Source organism: Convolutriloba macropyga, chromosome 2 (genome assembly GCF_964194025.1).
Source record: "Convolutriloba macropyga chromosome 2, txConMacr16.3, whole genome shotgun sequence".
NCBI classification, from domain to species: Eukaryota; Metazoa; Xenacoelomorpha; order Acoela; family Convolutidae; genus Convolutriloba; species Convolutriloba macropyga.
The window spans coordinates 17,004,018-17,022,170 of record NC_134469.1 but is presented as its reverse complement, the minus strand read 5'-3'; the positions used below and the strand labels follow the sequence as shown (position 1 = coordinate 17,022,170).

The 18,153-nt window shown below is 33.9% G+C and overlaps 1 protein-coding gene across 3 annotated transcripts in view; it reads left to right on the top strand.

Annotated features, from left to right (window-relative positions):
- The window catches only part of LOC142357315 (metal cation symporter ZIP14-like), a 339,525-nt gene that overhangs the window by 237,340 nt on the left and 84,032 nt on the right, over window positions 1–18,153 (top strand). The window lies entirely within an intron of this gene.

The window sequence follows — 18,153 nt, the reverse complement described above, 5'->3', positions numbered from 1 at the left end:
TTCGTATCAGTACATGATGAACTACAAGCAACTACAATAGTTCACAATTTTGTTACTGCAAGCGGTTGCGACCCTGAAAAGTTCACAGGTGTCTCCTTTGATCAAATTCCCATAATTGAAGAACTAATCAAATAAAACATTTTCATCTATGATTTTGACATTGAAGATGGTGAATTTATTGGTGAACTTGTTCGACGCGGCGTTGAACGGTATGATGAAAACATTAATTTGCATTGATATAACAATCACATCTGTTATGGCGATGATATCAACAAATTCTTCAAGAAGTTTTGTTGTCCCAGTTGTGACGTATTTTTCAACCATTCAGGTCATTTCAAATGGCACTTGAAAAACTGTAAAGAACGAGTGAAAAATGTTTATCCGAAAGTTGTTTACTCTTTGAGTAAAACACTACTTGAGAAGCTTGAAAACTTCTCAATCTCTTATCCAGAAGATTATATCCTCATCAAAAATTTTTCCCTCTTCGACTTCGAAGCAATATGTGTTCAATCAGTGGAAGTCAATAACACAGCGACAACATCATGGATTGGTACTCACGTACTTGTATCGGTATTAATTTGTTTAAATTTTTTGGACGAAACAGTTTTCTTATGCGAAAAAGATTCTAATCATCTCATCATATCCTTTGTAGCTCAACTGGAAACACTAGCAGCAAAAAACAAAGCGGAAGTGAGACCCAAGTTCTTGGCGGTGGAAGCAAAGATCAAAACTAGATTGAGTGATATTTCCTCTAGACTGAAAGTTATTTCTGAAACCCAACCAAATATCAGTAGTGAAACAGAAGACAGTAATGTATCTTGAAATTTTTTTACGAAACCAGCAAAAGCAGCTCCTTGATCTCCAGCGTCATTTCGACAAATATGTTGACACTCTACCAGTTTTTGGATTCAACAGTGGAAAATATGACCTAAATTTAGTCAAAGCGTATCTCATTCCTCATCTCCTTAACGATAGAACTATTCAATCTACAGAGATCAAAAAGGCAAATCAGTTTATTTCTTTCAAATACGGTGATATTCAATTTCTCGATATTCTGAACATTCTTGGCGGAGCTGCATCTCTGGATTCTTTTCTGAAAGCATATCAATCTGAGGAGACAAAAAGTTATTTCCAATATGAATGGTTTGATTCGTCCACGAAACATAACTCCAATCATCTTCCACCCTACGATTCCTTCTTCAGCAAACTGAAAAATCTAAATCCTTTGGAGAAAGACTTCTGTCAGTTCAAGAAGTTGACGGAATCTGGTAAAGAGGAGTTAGATGATCTCCGGGTACTGGGTTTGAAAGAGAGGCCTTTATCTGTAAAAGAGAATTATGCTCTCCTTGAAGAGTTGTGGAGGATGGAGAAAATGAAAACTTTTCGCGATTTCCTTCGCTGGTATAACAACAAAACATTATTCAAAGAGGAGTTCCGATGTACTGAAATGTTATGTTTATGTAGCAAAACGTGCTGTTGCTATAATTCAGAAAGAACAAAAACTAAGTTCAGCAGCAAAGGACTCAACAAGAGTGTTCTGGAAGAAAACAGTGATGGGCCTTTACAAAAATACAGTCGAGTCCTGGATGATGCAGTGAATATAGCCTCAACTAACAGAGGCTTCAAAACCAAAAATCACCAAATTCTTACCTTTGAGCAAACAAAAAAAGACTCTCGTTTTTCTATCCAAAACGAATTGTGGGTGCAGATGGAATTCATACGACACCTTTGATGATCTAAACTGTCTGGTTCTTTTTCATTCATTTTATCCATTTAAATCAATTGTACGCTTGTGAACATGTGATGTGATTATAAAAAAGTTTTGTCAAGTTGATGAGTACACTAAAATAATCAGTCTTGATTTCCTTCGCCGGTATAACAACAAAGATATTGTACCAACTTTGCAAGCAATGAAGAAAATGATGAAATTCTATAACGATCAAAAAATTGATTTGTTAAAGCTTGGGTGTACACTACCTAATTTATTAAATATCTGTCTTCATAAATCAACTGATAGTAAATTTTACACTTTCATCGAAGTTGACAAAGACTTGCATGAAAAAAGACGAAGTGAAATGACTGGTGGTCCATCAATAGTGTTTATAAGGAAAGCTGTTGTAGAGAAAACATTCATCCGGAGGTCAAGAAATATCTGTAAAGCAATAGTTGGAATAGATGCTAGCCAATTGTATCCATGTGCCAAGCGATGCCAACTGGACTCTACACTAGATGGGAGTTTTATACCAATCGTCAAAAGTTCAAAGCTCGTCAAAACAAAATCAGGAAGTTTGAGAGCCTGGTAATGTCTTTCTATCAAGCAACCAGACCTGAATGTACTATTGAGAGTAACTACACGACTCGAAAACAGAAAAAGTTGATTCTTTTATAGTGGATGGCTTTGTGGTCACTGCCAAAAAATTTTGAAGCGCTTGGATGCTACTACCATTTCTGTCCCTGTAGGAAAACCCAACCAAATCTTAGTGAGGATGAATTTGAATTTGGTATCCGGAAACGTGAATCTTATACCTGGAAAAGAAGCTGTAAAAATACTTGGTGCTGAACCTATAAAAAAACTTGGGAACAGCTCGTATGGTTATAAGATTATGGATTGAAGCCGGCAAACAGAAACTCCTTATGTTAAAGAAGAAAAGACGCATAAAGCTATTAATAACCGTCTTTTTAGAAGATTGAACAACGTTTCGACAGATATATATGACGTTGAGCTTGTGAGAAGCACTGTTGAGCATTGTGAACCAATAATTTTTGGTTTCTTTATCTTTTAGTATGTAAAATTTATAATGCTGGAGCTCTATTACCACTTCTTTGACAAACTCTGTGATGTTCAGAAATTCGAGGAGCTTGAAATGGACACTGATTTTTTGTATCTGGCACTGGCTCATGAAAATCTCTATGAGTGCATTAAACCAGAAAAGAGGATTGTTTGGAATGAGATGAGAAGTAATGACTGTACAGTTTCTCCACAAGTAAATTTTCTCCAAGAACTTGTTGCGATAAACATATAAAACATGACAAGCGTGAGCCTGGATTATTCAAAGAGGAGTTCCGATGTACTGAAATGTTATGTTTATGTAGCAAAACGTGTTGTTGCTATAATTCAGAATGAACAAAAACTAAGTTCAGCAGCAAAGAACTCAACAAGAGTGTTCTGGAAGAAAACAGTGATGGGCCTTTTCAAAAATACAGACGAGTCCAGGATGATGCAGTGAATATAGCCTCAACTAACAGAGTCTTCAAAACCAAAAATCACCAAATTCTTACCTTTGAGCAAACTAAAAAAGGACTCTCGTTTTATATCCAAAACGAATTGTGGGTGCAGATGGAATTCATACGACACCTTTGATGATCTAAACTGTCTGGTTTTTTTTTATTCATTTTATCCATTGAAATCAATTGTACGCTTGTGAACATGTGATGTGATTATAGAAAAGTTTTGTCAAGTTGATGAGTACACTAAAATAATCAGTCTTGATTTCCTTCGCTGGTATAACAACAAAGATGTTGTACCAACTTTGCAAGCAATGAAGAAAACGATGAAATTCTATAACGATCAAAAAATTGATTTGTTAAAGCTTGGGTGTACACTACCTAATTTATTAAATATCTGTCTTCATAAATCAACTGATAGTAAATTTTACCCTTTCATCGAAGTTGACAAAGACTTGCATGAAAAAATACGAAATGAAATGACTGGTGGTCCATCAATAGTGTTTATAAGGAAAGCTGTTGTAGACAAAACATTCATCCGGAGGTCAAGAAATATCTGTAACGCAATAGTTGGAATAGATGCTAGCCAATTGTATCCATGTGCCAAGCGATGCCAACTGGACTCTACACTAGATCGGAGTTTGATACCAATCTTCAAAAGTTCAAAGCTCGTCAAAACAAAATCAGGAAGTTTGGGAGCCTGGTAATGTCTTTCTATCAAGCAACCAGACCTGAATGTACTATTGAGAGTAACTACACGACTGGAAAACAGAAAAAAAATTGATTCTTTTTTAGTGGATGGCTTTGTGGTCACTGCCAAAAAAATTTTGAAGCGCTTGGATGCTACTACCATTTTTGTCCCTGTAGGAAAACCCAACCAAATCTTAGTGAGGATGAATTTGAATTTGGTATCCGGAAACGTGAATCTGATACCTGAAAAAGAACCTGTAAATGTACTTGGTGCTGAACCTATAAAAATACTTGGGAACAGCTCGTATGGTTATAAGATTATGGATTGAAGCCGGCAAACAAAAACTCTTTATGTTAAAGAAGAAAAGACGCATAAAGCTATTAATAACCGTCCTTTTAGAAGATTGAACGACGTTTCGACAGATATATATGAAGTTGAGCTTGTGAGAAGCACTGTTGAGCATTGTGAAACGATAATTTTTGGTTTTTTTATCTTACAGTATGTAAAACTTAGAATGCTGGAGCTCTATTACAACTTCTTTGACAAATTCTGTGATGTTCAGAAATTCGAGGAGCTTGAAATGGACACTGATTTTTTGTATCTGGCACTGGCTCATGAAAATCTCCATGAGTGCATTAAACCAGAAATGAGGATTGTTTGGAATGAGATGAGAAGTAATGACTGTACAGTTTCTCCACAAGTAAATTTTCTCCAAGAACTTGTTGCGACAAACATATAAAACATGACAAGCGTGAGCCTGGATTATTCAAAAAGGAGTTCCGATGTACTGAAATGTATGTTTATGTAGCAAAACGTGTTGTTGCTATAATTCAGAAAGAACAAAAACTAAGTTCAGCAGCAAAGGACTCGACAAGAGTGTTCTGGAAGAAAACAGTGATGGGCCTTTTCAAAAATACAGACGAGTCTAGGATGATGCAGTGAATATAGCCTCAACTAACAGAGTCTTCAAAACCAAAAATCACCAAATTCTTACCTTTGAGCAAACTAAAAAAGGACTCTCGTTTTATATCCAAAACGAATTGTGGGTGCAGATGGAATTCATACGACACCTTTGATGATCTAAACTGTCTGGTTCTTTTTTATGCATTTTTTCCATTTAAATCAATTGTACGCTTGTGAACATGTGATGTGATTATAAAAAAGTTTTGTCAAGTTGATGAGTACACTAAAATAATCAGTCTTGATATAAGAAACAACTGTCCTGATATAAGTCTTGAAGCTCCTTTTGTTCTAGCACTTCAGATTGAAAAACTTTCATGTCATGGCTATCATTAAGATTTTCTTTTTTAGTGTCGAAATTAATATTTGGAGACCAATACGACGTTACTGGCTCATCAGAGGTCTATTTTGATCCATTTTTTATTCCAGCTAACCCAGATCTAAGTTGATTATTTAGTTTCGTTTTTATCAGTTCTTTGAGATAATCCTTTCAACCTCTGAAAAGCGAAATTAGCAATAGTTTGCTGTGACGTCATTCTTGATAAATACGTGATTTATCAATTATAAATTACAACAATCGTATATTTGATCGAAAAACGTTTTATAGAAAAACCATTACTTAGAATTAGGTTATTCTCAACACAGATGTTATTCAGTATAATTAAAAGTGTATTAGCAGTGTAGAATTTTGTGTCTTGTATTTAGTCTTATTTAGCAATGTTTGCTATCAAGTACCTTGAAACATTAGCATCAAAATGATGAATCATCGTGAACGAAAAAATAACATAGCCGGCAGATTGCTGGAACAGCTGCAAATTAGACTTGCGTGCCGTAAACTAAAGATGGAAAAAGATACAGAATTGAGTTGATAAAAGTTATCGCCGCCGCCTACAAAAGTTTCACGTTTAATTCAAAGGAGGACGTTTTTAGGTGCAAAAAATGTTCCACTGCCTAGGTTCGAACCACTGATCTCCTGATTAACAACCTGTCGTCTTTACCACTAGGCTGTCCGGACGTTACAATCTCTTTTCTTACAATCAGCTTTGATTTAGCAACAGAGGACTTCTGAATACGCGCAATTGAGGTCAAGCACAAAGCGTGAAATCAAGCCTGAAAAAATCCACCTAAGCAGTGACGAGACACAATGTTCTAGAGGAAATGTAACACGAAAATGAAGCGTCAGACGATGAAACAAAAAAACCAAGGTCACCGCAATATGGCTACGCTCAGCTAACAGCTTTGCAGCTATGATAACACAGTTTCATTTTCCAATTCGCTATCTGTTAGTTTTTTTTCTTAAGTTGTGATGAAAAATTTATTAAGAAATCTTCTACATAAGACCAATTATCTATCTTTATGCGCTGCTGCTTTAATTCAAATCTTAAAACGTGTAAAATATATTACCTATCTTTATACATTACTGTCAAAAATCAAATCTTAATACATGTAAAATCTATTACCTATTTTATACATTGCTGCAATAACTCAATGATGACCAAAAGTATTTGAATTCATGATTTGCTCCCAAAACTCATGTTAATACATGTAAAATCTTTTACCTATCTTTATACATTTCTGCTATAACTCAATGGTGACCAAAATGATTTGATATCGCTATAGCTTATCTTAAAACATGTGGGTCATCACCCCCCCCCCCCCCGGGTAGCTCCGTCCCTCTATACACCACTCCTTACTGCGATTTTTGCTTAAGTGTAGTTCTCTTCGGCTATGTTGGCAGGTACTGAAACCCTGACAACATTCAAGATGTGACAGATTTATGTAACATTTACATCTGTCAAAGCATTAAAAAACAATTGGTCTCGTATTTTAGTATGAAGACGCAGAAGGAGTAAGTTGAAAGTTTAAGTCGCCGTTTATGATGTTTTTTTTCTATTTCAAGTCCTTGTCGTATTTATTTTTTTGTAGTTTTTTGGTTCCTTAATTAACAATTGAACCTCTGTGAAAATTTGAAACTCTTAAAGTGCGTTTTTACGCAATGAAGCATTTGAATGCAATAAGTCGTGCAATTGACATTATCTAATTTGTACTCACTTTTCCCATCATCCTCAATTTTATCAATGGCGTTTTTCTTCATTTTTGGACAAAACTTTACTGCTCTTTTCTTCCGAAGGTCACAAAAATTTTGTTTGCATTTAAAACTGTTTTTTAGCCTAGGTTGAGTAACGTCAGACAAAATTGTCTTGACCAACTAGAAGGGTGCAATCACTAGAGAATTTTTTTCTGATCTGAAAACTTCTATTCAGGGAGAATTGGGAACCTGGCTCCTCTCGGATCAGGGTCCTAGTATGTAACCACTAAAAGACACGGTCAATGAACAGCAGACTAAAGAATGAGTGTCGAAGCCAACACCATGACGATCATAATAACCATTGGAGTTATGAAACTGAGTTAACTTTTGCCATGCTTTGAACCTCGTACGGCGAGAGGCACGCCAAAAATCTATAAAACCCATTGCAATGAAGATCCGTCTCCTTTATCAGTTCTTATAACGCAAAAACTACAGCCAGGTGTTCAGAAGTCAGCATTCAGTTGCATGGGTTCTTCGTAAAAATACACAAACAGACCACAGTTCTTTTCTGAAACACTGACAGAGATACAATAAGGGAAAAAAATTTTGAGATAATGAATAAATAGTAATTGACACTTGACAAGTGAATTGGTGAAATTGAACAAAATTTTTACAACTAAAGGATGAAAAACTTTTTGCTCGAAGATGGTCTGATCAGAGGTCATTTCGGTCTGGCCACCTCGAAAAGTATCATAAATGGCAGGTAACAAAAAAATCGAGTCAACGTGAAGAAAGGCAATTTTTTGTCAGTTTTTCTGCATAGACTTTCCAATAAATTAGAGAGCACGGATGAAATGTACAGGTGAGAAAAAAAATCATTACAATTTTTTTCTATGGAAAAAACTAGAGGACCAGTGTTCAAATAAACATCAAGGATGAAAAACTTTTCTTTCGACAGCAAAATGAAAGACTGGTCGGTAATTTGATGAAGAAAAAAAAACATAACAAAACAATGTCATCAGAACATCAATGTTGAACAGCATCAGCAACTGTTGTTCCAGAATATGTGACCTCTGATCGGACAAGTTCCAGACCATTGTCCAGAAAAAAATGCGATTGAAGTTTTTCCCGACCGTATAAATCAAGCGCATCGATAACAAGCGTGAGTTCGGAGATGATCTGACCAGAGGTCACTTTGGTCTGCCACCTCGAACAGGGTACCGTTGTGAAAGAGAACTAAGAATCGCATTCTATTTTCCCTTCTCTGCTTTGCTCAATCTCAACCAAGGTCATGGCAATCAAACACAGCTCTATTAGACGACCTGCATTAATAAAGTCATCTGATAATGGCGAAATAATTGTTGCTCCATTTCAAAAAAAATCATTCGATGCCATTGTATTACATAGATATAAACGACAAACAAAGTTGTCAATTTCATGTTGTAGTTATTTTTGTAATTTTTTGGTTTCTTTTCTTAACAAATGAGACTCGGTAACAAATTGAAACGAATAAAGTGCATTTTTACGCAATAAAGTAATAAAATGCAATAAGTCGTGCAATAGACATTATCTATAAAAAGCCATTTTGACATAAATCAATAAAAACCATAGCAAAAAACAGTAGTCTCCTTTATCAATTTTTTTATCAAACAAGTTACAACCGCGTCCTCTGATATCAGCATTCAGTTGCATGGGCTATTCGAAAAAAACACACAAACAGACCACAGTTCCTTTCAGAAACATTGACAGAGGTACAGAAAGGGACGAGAAATTTTGCGATAATGAAGAAATATTACTTGACAAGTGAATTTGAGAAACTGAACTACCTATTATCACAACTTAAGGATGAAAAGTCTTCTGCGCGAAGATGATCTGATCACAGATCACTTCGGTCTGGCCTCGAACGGGATACCAATATGATTTTTTGTAATGAAACTATCAATCTCATTCTAATTTCCTTTCCCTGCTTTGCTCAATCTCAACCAAGGTCATGGCAATCAAACACAACTCTTTTAAGCGAACTGCTTTTTGAATTCATCTTATAAAGGCGAGGTAATGGTAGCTCCATTTCAAAATTTTTTTTTTGATGCCATTGTTTTACATAGATATAAACGACAAACAAAGTTGTTTCTTATTGATAATATTTTGGGTCGGATGTTATCAAAAAATGGCCCAGGTCGCTATATCTCAGTTCAATATAGTAATTATAGCAGCGTTTTGATTTGACAAAAGGATATTCCAGCTTGTAAAACTAGAAAACTTTAAAAAATTTGAACTTCTCATTAGCATAATTAAACTTTTTCATAAGAATAAAGGCTCAAAGTTTTTTGAATTAATTTGTCATTGTTGTTGCTGCTTCAGAAAAAAAATAATTTTTTTTTCAAAAATTATTTTAACTGTATATAATAATGATTTACTATTAAAAAAATTCTAACCTGAATAATCCCTCTGAATAATCAATTAAAAAACTCATTGTTTATTTGCTCTCCACAATTACATTTCTAAATTTAAATATATTTCACAGACACTGCTTTTTAAAATGATGGAACACTTCTTGAGCGCGGCCAAGAAAACTACAGTAGCTCTCGTTCAAAAGAATTGTTCAACAAATTAAATTTTGCCCCCATTTCTTAATCATTTTCAGCTTTCAGATATTTTCTGTTCAAAGCTAATATTCCAAAGAATTCTGCATTCATTGCCCAGCTTTTTCAGCTGAATATTTATGACGTTAATTGTTTAAAAGGCAAGTTCAAAAGAAAAAAATTATAAATGGCAGATAATAAACAGAGTGTACTCAGCGTGAAAAAAAATCGATTTTTTTCTCCGTTTAGTGCAAAAGCTTTCCATTAAATCAAAAAAACATCAGAACAACTTTTGAACCTTATTCACGGTACTGATTAAATTGCTGAGCAGATGCTGATTTAGCATTGTTAAAAGTATAATTGGGAATTTGATTTGCCGTAAAATGCGGGAAACTTATTCCAGTTTAGATTGTTTTCTGTTCAAAGGAACAGTCGCTTGTTTTGATTATAATAAGTTCAGCTATGCAATTTTTTCCGAGCAAAGGTTTCCTGCGGGTCAAAAGTATCAGAAAAAGGCATTTTTAAAGCAAATATCACTCCATAAGATACGTCAAACTACGTCAAATTTAATATTTCTAAGACTTCTGCATTCATTGCCAAGCCTTTCAGCTAAATATTCATGACTTTGATTGATTAAAAGGCAAGTTCCAACAAAAAAGCGTGAAAAGAAGCGATCTTTTTCTCCATTTACTGCAAAAGCATTTCATTAAATTAGAGTGCATGGACGAAGTGTACAAGTGAGAAATAAAAATCCGGTACTATTCTGTTTTTATGAAAAGAACTAGAGGACCATTGTTCAAATAATCATCAAAAAGACTTCTGCTTTTTATTCATGGTACGGGATTAGATTGCTAGAGCAGATGCTGGTTTAACATTGTTAAAAGTTTAGCTGGTCTTTTGATTTGCCGTAAAAAAACCGGATTTTTTTTTTCAATTTTTATGATTGTTTTCTGTACAAGATTGTTTTTTTGTTCAAATTTGTTTTCTGTTCATGGTTGTTAACTTTAGATTGCTTTCTCTTAGATTGTTTTCAGTTCAAGGTAACGTTCGCTTTTATTACGATAAATTATGCATTTTGTTCTCAGAAAAGCTTTCTCGTGGGTCAAAAGTATCAGGAAGAAAGATTTCAATAAAAATTTCACTTCATAAGACAGGAATTCGTTGGAGTGAATAACAATTCTGCCGGTGAAAAGCCACATTCCATCAAAAGATTTATTAAGTTTTTTATCTTTTTTCTAGTATAGCGTTCCGTGTTGCCGATTGTTTTTTGTTGATTTTATCTTACTATAGTTGAATTGATACAATTGAATCAAAAACTTCTGCTAAAACTTGATGTTTGACCCTATCAGGCTTCTAAACAACATTAATCTTTTTTCAAAGGGTACTTGATGACAAATTATATGTACCGAATTGTCAAAACTGCATCTTTGTGTCGTCCTAATTACTTCATATTATTGCAATTGGGTTATGATATCACGTCAATGGGCAATATCTAATTTGTACTCAGTTTCTTCATCATCATGAATTTTACCAGTGACGGGTGACGATATTTTTTTCTTCTTTGGACAAAAATTTACTGTCCTTTTTTCCGAAGGTCACAGTAATTTTGTTTTCATTTGAAACTGTTTTTCAGCCTGGGCTGAATAACGTCAGATGAAATGGTCTCAACCGAATGGAAGCGTGAATAGACCAGAAAAAAAACTTTCTGATCTGAAAAGTTCTGACCAGGGATAGTTGTAATCCAAATTACTCGTTTTTCAAGAGGTCGTTGATGATGAGTTATAAAAACCGAATCGTCGAAACTACGTCATTGTGTCGTCCCAATTACTCCATGGGATTCTTGCAATTACATCATTATATCACGTCAATTGGCAACAACTAATTTGTACTAATTTTTCCATCATCCTCATTTTTTACCAATGGTGATACTTTTTTCTATTTTGGACCAAAATTTTTTACTGTTCTTATTTTCCTAAGGTCACGTAAATTTTGCTTGCATTTAAAACTGCCTTTAGCCTAGGCAGACAAAATGGTCTTGACACCGACTGGAAGGGTACAGACTAAAGAAACTTTTTTCAGATCTAAACACTTCTGTCCAGGGAGAGGTGGGAACCTGCCTCCTCTCGGCTCAAGGTCCTAGAATGTAACCACTAAGAGACACGGTCTATGAGCAGCGGCCTTAAGACTGAATGCCAAAGCCAATACCATGACAATCATAATAATCCTTTTTGTTTTGAAACTAAGTTAACTTTTGCTTTGCTTCGAACGTTTTACGGCGAGAGGCACACAAAAAGTTTTTTTAGCGGAAAGATTACAACGACATATTCGGAAGTCAGTATTTGTTCTGCAGGTTTATTCAAAGAACACACACATTCAGACCGCAAAAATTTTTCAAAACAATAACAGAGGTCCAAAAGAGAGGGAAAATTTTGAGATAATGAAGAAATAATACTTGATAAGTGAATTCGTGAAATTGAACAAACATTTATCCCAACCGAAGGATAGAATACTTTTTTGGCAACAAAATAACAAGCTGGTTGATAACTTGATTAAAAGAAAAACGAGAAAACGTCAAATTGAAGTCAACAGAACAGCAAAGTTGAACAGCATCAACAACTGAATAACACATACAAAAAACTTTAAGCGGCAGATCGGTGCCCAACTTCAGGCATCCGCTATTATTTTTCCCTTTAATCTTCAATACCTATCAATTATTGTAATTAAGTTCAACAAATATTGCTAAGATGAAAATTTTAAAATTCATATTGGACATAAAAATATTGATTCAAGAAAAAGCGTTTTTGAAGAATTTAACTTGCAGATGGAATCTGTCCAGAATTCTGAAACAAATTTCATCTCTCAAAGATGCACATAACAAAATCTACCAGTTCAGTTTTCTAATTGCAGCAAGATTTAAAAAAGCATAGATAAAACAAAAATGAAGCGTTATAACAAGTTGCAATGGAGCTGCATGTTCTTTTGGTTTTAATGCGATGTTGTTTTCATTAACAAACTCGAATAATGTCAATAGAAATTTTTGAATAATTTTTAATTTTAATGATAACAACAATTTTTCGTTCGCAATTTTCACCACAAACTCACTTTCAATTTATCTGATGTCTGTTGACAACCTAGTACAAAGCCATTAAGTATACAGATGGAAAAGAATCAACCTGACGTTCTTGAATGAATAATTAAAAATTAGTTTTTTCAACAAGCCCAATGGTTATTTTTTGAAACCGCTGATTCAAAAATTTTTTTCTTCTTCCTTCAACCTTTGATATTTTTGTAAATAAGTCTCATGGTATTAGCCAGCATTATTACGAACGCTTGCCTAAATGGGTTAAATTGATTGAGAAAACCAATTAATTGAAAAACTGAGAACTAGATATTTTGTCGATTCGGATCCTAAAGACAAGTTGAACAGATTTTGAACTTTTTACAAACAACAACTTTTAACAGGGTTTTGAGGTTAAATAAATGATGGCTGAACAGACCATATACTACTGAAAACATTTTCTCGGCGGCTTCACATTTTTACTGTGGAAAATTTAGAAAAAACAATTTGGAGGCTTCCAGGGGAGAGAAGAAGGAATTTTTGTTCCAAATTGTTAAAAATCAGTGTTAAACCGAGAATTTATAGAGCTGAGAATCATTTTTTTGAATCCTTTTCGGATTGATAAGTGACCCCTTTAGGAAAAATATAAGGTTTTGTTTTCTTTGCTCGAACAAACTTATTGGAGCCTGTTTTTTGATCAAATAAGTCTCGAAATAACCGGGTCATGTAAATTAAGAGACAACCTGTTTTGATGCAAGACTAATTAATGATCTTCATCGATCTGACAGAAAGAGAAATTTTGCATTAAATTTTGCATCATATTTGCATCATCAATTTTGTCAAAACAACACTTTGTTAACTCCGACCGTTTTTTGTCTTCTTTGATTCAAGCCTCTCATTGAAATTGTTGAGTAAAAACTTGAAAAAAACAAGATGTTCAGGACTTTTCTCAAATGGACAACAATTGGACAAACACAGACTTTTTATCAATTGGAGATAAAAATTTGACAGCGAAGTGTGCTGACAATTTAAGCACTTTCGAAGCTTTTTAATTAAGAGTATAAGAAAAGCACACAATTTAAGCGTTGATTTTAACAAAAAACCGTCAACATATAGAAAACAAAGGAAATTCTTTAAACAAGAAGCTGGTAAAATTGTCAAAGTAGACGAAATCAAATTAGAGAGTGCCAAATTTCGAAGAATACATTTGTTATAATCACTTAACTGAATTTGTTAACTTGGGCTATTTTTTATTAAATTGGGGTTTCAATGGTTAAGACATTGCTTGTGTATAACCTGCTAAATTTCAAATACCCGAAAATTTAGAGTTGTGACTGGAAAAAAACATTAACCAGTCCTTGATTTGAGGCACAAATGCAAAGCTTCAGGAGCTGCGGAAATAACACTTCGTCTCGTGTGGTCGTACAGAATGGCTCTAGACGCAGTTTCCAGTTCGCTTTTGTTGTTCGATTTAAACTATTGCATAATGAAAAAAACTTTCTAACTTAGGTAAAAACTAGCCTTTGTGAAATCAGTTTTCTAGAAGAATGATGGAATAGATAAGAGAAACCACTTACCAATTTCTTTAACTGCGAGACTTGCAAAAATATTTTGACCGAGACTTGCAAAAATATTGTTAACTGCGAGACTTGCAAAAATATTGTTAACTTTTGCTTTGCTTCGAACATTTTACGGCGAGAGGCACACAAAAAGTTATTTTAGCGGAAAGATTACAACGACATATTCGGAAGTCAGTATTTGTTCTGCAGGTTTATTCAAAGAACACACACATTCAGACCGCAACTATTTTTCAAAACAATAACAGAGGTCCAAAAGAGAGGGAAAATTTTGAGATAATGAAGAAATAATACTTGATAAGTGAATTCGTGAAATTGAACAAACATTTATCCCAACTGAAGGATAGAATACTTTCTTGGCAACAAAATAACAAGCTGGTTGATAACTTGATTAAAAGAAAAACGAGAAAACGTCAAATTGAAGTCAACAGAACAGCAAAGTTGAACAGCATCAACAACTGAATAACACATACAAAAAACTTTAAGCGGCAGATCGGAGCCCAACTTCAGGCATCCGCTATTATTTTTCCCTTTAATCTTCAATACCTATCAATTATTGTAATTAAGTTCAACAAATATTGCTAAGATGAAAATTTTAAAATTCATATTGGACATAAAAATATTGATTCAAGAAAAAGCGTTTTTGAAGAATTTAACTTGCAGATGGAATCTGTCCAGAATTCTGAAACAAATTTCATCTCTCAAAGATGCACATAACAAAATCTACCAGTTCAGTTTTCTAATTGCAGCAAGATTTAAAAAAGCATAGATAAAACAAAAATGAAGCGTTATAACAAGTTGCAATGGAGCTGCATGTTCTTTTGGTTTTAATGCGATGTTGTTTTCATTAACAAACTCGAATAATGTCAATAGAAATTTTTGAATAATTTTTAATTTTAATGATAACAACAATTTTTCGTTCGCAATTTTCACCACAAACTCACTTTCAATTTATCTGATGTCTGTTGACAACCTAGTACAAAGCCATTAAGTATACAGATGGAAAAGAATCAACCTGACGTTCTTGAATGAATAATTAAAAATTAGTTTTTTCAACAAGCCCAATGGTTATTTTTTGAAACCGCTGATTCAAAAATTTTTTTCTTCTTCCTTCAACCTTTGATATTTTTGTAAATAAGTCTCATGGTATTAGCCAGCATTATTACGAACGCTTGCCTAAATGGGTTAAATTGATTGAGAAAACCAATTAATTGAAAAACTGAAAATTAGACATTTTGTCGATTTTTTTAAATTAAAATTCCGATCCTAAAGACAAGTTGAACAGATTTTGAACTTTTTACAAACAACAACTTTTAACAGGGTTTTGAGGTTAAATAAATGATATAGCTGAACAGACCATATACTACTGAAAACATTTTCTCGGCGGCTTCACATTTTTACTGTGGAAAATTTAGAAAAAACAATTTGGAGGCTTCCAGGGGAGAGAAGAAGGAATTTTTGTTCCAAATTGTTAAAAATCAGTGTTAAACCGAGTATTTATAGAGCTGAGAATCATTTTTTTGAATCCTTTTCGGATTGATAAGTGACCCCTTTAGGAAAATTATAAGGTTTTGTTTTCTTTGCTCGAACAAACTTATTGGAGCCTGTTTTTTGAACAAATAAGTCTCGAAATAACCGGGTCATGTAAATTAAGAGACAACCTGTTTTGATGCAAGACTAATTAATGATCTTCATCGATCTGACAGAAAGAGAAATTTTGCATCAAACTTTGCATCATATTACCTATTAAAAAATGTTTAACTCTTTCATTTCGGAGGATCAGATAACCAAATAAAAAGTCAAAACAACACTTTGTTAACTCCGACCGTTTTTTGTCTAATTTGATTCAAGCCTCTCATTGAAATTGTTGAGTAATAACTTGAAAAAAACAAGATGTTCAGGACTTTTCTCAAATGGACAACAATTGGACAAACACAGACTTTTTATCAATTGGAGATAAAAATTTGACAGCGAAGTGTGCTGACAATTTAAGCACTTTCAAAGCTTTTTAATTAGGAGTATAAGAAACGCACACAATTTAAGCGTTGATTTTTACTAAAAACCGTCAACATATAGAAAACAAAGGAAATTCTTTAAACAGGAAGCTGGTAAAATTGTCAAAGTAGACGAAATCAAATTAGAGAGTGCCAAATTTCAAAGAATACATTTGTTATAATCAGTTAACTGAATTTGTTAACCTGGGCTATTTTTTATTAAATTAGGGTTTCAATGGTTCAGACATTGCTTGTGTATAACCTGCTAAATTTCAAATACCCGAAAATTTAGAGCTGTGACTGGAAAAAAACATTAACCAGTCCTTGATTTGAGGCACAAATGCAAAGCCTCAGGAGCTGCGGAAATAACACTTCGTCTCGTGTGGTCGTACAGAATGGCTCTAGACACAGTTTCCAGTTCGTTTTTGTTGTTCGATTTAAACTATTGCATAATGAGAAAAACTTTCTAACTTAGGTAAAAACTAGCCTTTGTGACATCAGTTTTCTAGAAGAATGATGGAATAGATAAGAGAAACTACTTACCAATTTCTTTAACTGCGAGACTTGCAAAAAAATTTTGAACTCCCTTTTTCACTTACGGGAAAGATTTCCTTAGTTAGCATAAATTTTTTGAAAAAATGCAGTCTTGATTTTCACAAAAAACAGCAATGGAGGCAGTTTCACAGCTAGTTGAAAAAGTATTTGCTTAATTTAGACCAAAGAAGGAAGCTGTTGCTATTTGATTAGCTTTTGTACGAGGTTTTAATTCTATGGCTCATGGTTTCTTTCAAACCAAAGAAAAAATGTAAACGTTATGGCTTTTTTGTGATTGCAAATTTGTGAATCAACAGAGAACTCTATTAGAAACAATTATTTTTCATTAGTAATTCTTTTTTACATGTGAACAATGTTTCAACTAACATAAAAAGTTCCAAAAAATATTGAATTTGCAGAAAACAAAACGGTTGTTTGTTCTTGAAGAAAGAACTTAAATGGAAAGTTCAGCTAAATTCTGCAAAAATAAAAAATGTGGAGATGAAAAAATTTATCTTGATGTTTTTTTACTGTTCCGATTTGGTATCTCTTGTATAAAGTTTTCACAACTGAAAAATGTTGCAGGTACCGTGGATTTTAAATGGACATTAATTTTTAATTTTGATGCAAAGTTAATAAACCGTCGCAAAAGCTGGCCCTTGATCATAAAAAATTCTCTACGACATCAAATTCCCATGAACACTTGCATTTGTTTATTAAACTTATCTTAAAAACTTGCAACGAATTAATCGACTGATTAACTGGTGTATAAAAGTGTGCTTTTTACATAAAACAATGACGGAGCAAGAGATCTGCTATAACAGACAAGCAGTCGAGCTCACAACAGCAAAAATGACACTATTTAAATTTCCTTAAGACATGGTCAAACAAATCTTTGAAAACTTCCATGGCTACCTGCGTCTTCAATGAAACTCTCTTAATCAATTCAAATTTAGACTGGATGTCGAAGTCAAAGTCAACTTTTGAATGAATTCGATTGTTCGTCAACGCTTACAGAAATGGAGTAAGTTACTACAATGGCTTCTGTTAGCACTACGTGATTCTTTGGAGTGTTTTTGTTGGAAATATATTTAACCGCTGGGCTAGAATTTGAATATACTGGATCTATTCTGTTTTGTCTCCCCCCCTTGATTTTTACGCCCCCAATTACGAATTATATGTTGTTATATAACACGTTACTATGTGAACAATAGCACGTACGCCTGGGGGCGTAAAAAGTATTAGCTCTCACTAAGGTGGGGGGGGGGGCAAACAGAATATATCCGATATGCTTGATGCAAAGAAAAAGAAAACAATCCTTTTTCAGTATCTTGTGGTCGATAATAGTGCAGTAGCAGAACCGATTTCTATTAAGTACAGTTCGTCTTTTCTGTGCTGCACACAAACTTCCGCGGATCGTTTTGTTCCTGAATACTACACTACCCGTTATGAAATACGGGGTCTTTCCCATTATAGCCCCCCTCAGCTTAGTGGTCAGATAAC